This window comes from Pseudophryne corroboree, chromosome 1 (genome assembly GCF_028390025.1).
Source record: "Pseudophryne corroboree isolate aPseCor3 chromosome 1, aPseCor3.hap2, whole genome shotgun sequence".
NCBI lineage: Eukaryota > Metazoa > Chordata > Amphibia > Anura > Myobatrachidae > Pseudophryne > Pseudophryne corroboree.
In genome coordinates this window covers 324,094,855-324,098,287 of record NC_086444.1, presented here as the reverse complement: position 1 = coordinate 324,098,287, position 3,433 = coordinate 324,094,855, and the positions used below count along the sequence as shown (strand labels likewise).

General features: G+C 38.3%; 1 pseudogene; it reads left to right on the top strand.

The window, feature by feature from the left end:
• Positions 1-1,043: 1,043 nt before the first annotated feature.
• LOC134935645 (5S ribosomal RNA) lies at positions 1,044-1,162 on the top strand (annotated as a pseudogene).
• Positions 1,163-3,433: the final 2,271 nt, after the last annotated feature.

The following is a 3,433-nucleotide window of genomic DNA, read 5'->3' as shown; positions in this document are numbered from 1 at the left end:
GTTAAACTGTGGGATGGGATGGTTAGGAGGGTTAGGCTGCTGGAGTGGTGGGTTAGGGTCAGGCTGCGAGAGGAGTGGCCAGTGACCAAGCCAACAGCAGTGAAACGCTCGGTCCTACTGAATCTCCTGTGATATTTGCACCTATGACGCGACACTGATTTGTGTTACCTATTGATAACTTGCTTAAATTGTTGCAAGCATCTTAATTAGGCACTTTCACACATCACCTACTATAAGTGTTAGAATTATTTCTATAACACTTACTAAAGTTTTCTTAACTGAGACTGTCATTGTAATCCTAGCAATTTACTCCTGTACTGGATTTTCCCATCAGGGGTATTTCAGGGCTCTCAGAAAAGCAGATTCCACCTTTGCTCTTTTTTTTGATCAGCTGGGACTCATAGTATGCTCTCTCATTTCCAGAGTAACTATTGCGAACACGGAGACGTATTCTCTTCACAACACCATATATATACAGACTTTTTCTTGATATCATTGTTTTCAAATGGGACTCTCATTGGGACCCCAGTACTCTGCCCCTGCACTAAATTACTCCATCAGGGGCAGTCTCTGGGCTCGATTAACAGTAGACTCCCGATCTGTTCTCTCTTTCTTCAAGATCAGGCTGGGACATTCAGTATGCCCTCTCATTTCCAAAGTTCAATGTGATTTCCGCACACACAGAAACAGTAAAGCAGAATTTTGTCCTTCACAAAAACCTGTTATATCTATCCCTTCCTCTCTCCTCACAAATTTATATAAGCAATAATGACTGTGATTTTCTGCTAATTTTCTGATGAAGCATGGAAGCAAAAACACAATTTTATCATTGTGCCATACCTAGGCATAACATTACTATTCTCTGACTCTAGTTAACTAGTACTAGCAGTTTATATTGTGATATATTGACACTCTATTGAATGGAGGTGAAAGTCTAAACTTATAGTCATAACTGTTTTTTTGCCCGACTGCCCATACCATTAGGAAAAAAAACTGTTGCTTGTGAAGATAATCCAGTATCTGTAAACTGTTAGCATTATCATACCTACAACCATACCACACTGGACACACCCATTCTCATTTGATCTTGGAAGCTAAGTAGTGTTGGGCCTAGTTAGTACTTGTATGGGAGACCCCCTTGGAATATCAAGTGTTGTAGACCTTTGATAAAGCAGGGCCACTTCCTTTCAGCTATACTTACTTAACAGCTGGAATAATACATTATTTTTCTTTCTGTAAAATACTTTTATGGGGCAATTTGCAGTATTAAAATGACTGTACAATACAGATTTAAACTGAAATGTGGCTACATGATAAATCATTATATTTCAGACACAAATCTTGCTAAGGAGCATTCAAGAAACTATTTTATTTCAGATATTAAGTATACTACATAATTTATCTGAATTTATCTGTACTATATTTTCACTAGCATCTCTTTACCCTCATATGTCTGTAATTTGTTTAAGACATAGACCATGTTGTAACCATTAATAGGTACAGATATATACATTTGTTTGTACTCAGACATTTGGACTGTTGGGCTCTTTCATTTATATTTTAATGATTTAGAATAAAAGTTATATTTAATAAAAATAACTGTGAGTGCCCCAACAAAGAGTGTCTCATTTCCCTCATTAGCTGACAGTCATAATCCCAACAGATCATGATAGTAAGATAGGGTTAGGCTGCAGGGGGGATGGTTAGGGTTAAGCTGCTGGAGGGGCGGATAGGGTTTGGCTGCTGGAGGGGTGGGTTAGGGTTAGGCTGTGAGAGGGGTGGGTTAGGGTTAAAATACTCTCCGGGATCCATCAGGATTTTGAACATTGGGATGCCGCTGTCGGGATTTCAATCACTGATATATAGATGGCCTCTCCATCTGTTCATGCACTCGGTGTAACACATGCTTTCAGAAATTTTCAAGCATGCACAGTTGCAAATAATCAGTCCACTACGTGAGCATTGATGTTACATACAACTCAGAATCAGGTCTTATCTGTCTAATCTGCAAATATAAATGCAAGTTTTTCGGAACAATGTGTGCAGAGAAGAGGACTATTACAGTAGGTTCAGTGCAGTACAAGTATAAAAAGCATTTATGTTCTCTATGAAAATACTAAAACAAACTTGGCCCTCTGTGCAAAGTCTTTAAAGCTGTATCATCTACAAGCTTGGTCACTGAGAAGTAATACGCAGGCACAGAATTATTACTTTACAGAAACAAGAATTTAATTGTTTGGCATAAAACTCTATTAAATGAAGTGTGGAATTAATCAAACACATTTTGTCTTATCTCAAAGGGAGTCTGCAAGGACAAATTTGTACTGAAGCTTTATAAATTAATTTGCATATCTAATCCTTAATGCTTCCTTGTCATGCTTTGGAAAAATAATATTAAGGCTTACTCATTTCCAGGAAGAACAGCGTCTTAGGGAAGTGCACCAATTATAACATATTTCATTTTTCAAAGTCCTTCTTAATTCTGTTTTTAGAGATAAAAGAGCTCCAACCTTTCTGACTCTTTATATATTTATTGGCTATTTAAAGTATAGACTGTACACAGTGTAGTTATGAGATTTAATCAGCCTCTGTGTTCCAAAGGACAAATTGAAATTGTCGTCTTAACATGCAATATAAAATTTTGGTACACTTTTGGGATGTAGTTAATGTGGTCAAGAGAAAAATGATTCCGCACAGTCAGATTTCATGTACAATTTAACAGCATTGTCCAAATGCCCAGTTTGAAGCTGACATATTCAGATGAAATCAGAATCCACAATAGAATATAGTAGTCAATTTGACACAATTTATGATTAGGGAAACAAGATTGCTACATGTTTAGTACAGATGTGTCCACATACATCCATTGGGTTGGGTATGGGTGACCGGTGTTTGGGACCCCACCGGTCACCATACCGATGCTGGGATTCCAGGGTTTAGAATGCTGGCCAGGGCTGGTGAGCTCAACTAAGCTCCTTGTGGGCTAGCTACGCTCGCCACGCTGCGGGCTCAGTGGCAAGCTGCACTTGCCACAGGTTCTGTTACCACTCTATTGGTGTCATGGACACCAATGAGTGGGAATAGTCCATGTTAGTCGGCATGCTGACTGTCTGGATTTTGAGGAGGTGGAATGTAGACTTTGGTATTGTGACCAGTGGCCTCCTGACTGCAGGTCACATAACTACAACCCCATCCATCCTCATATTATGCCAAATAGCCATGTACTTTGCTATTAAGCAGTACCAAAACAGTACTCTTTTCCTCAGTGCCTACATACTCATTTCACTATATATAAACTAAGATGCAATATTGTCATGCACAATGGTTAATTGCATGAGGACATATCTTGTATACAGTTTCAGATTTATTAACTAAATCAATGAACATCAACTTTTAGTAAATATGCATATTAGACTTAAATTATTGATTACCC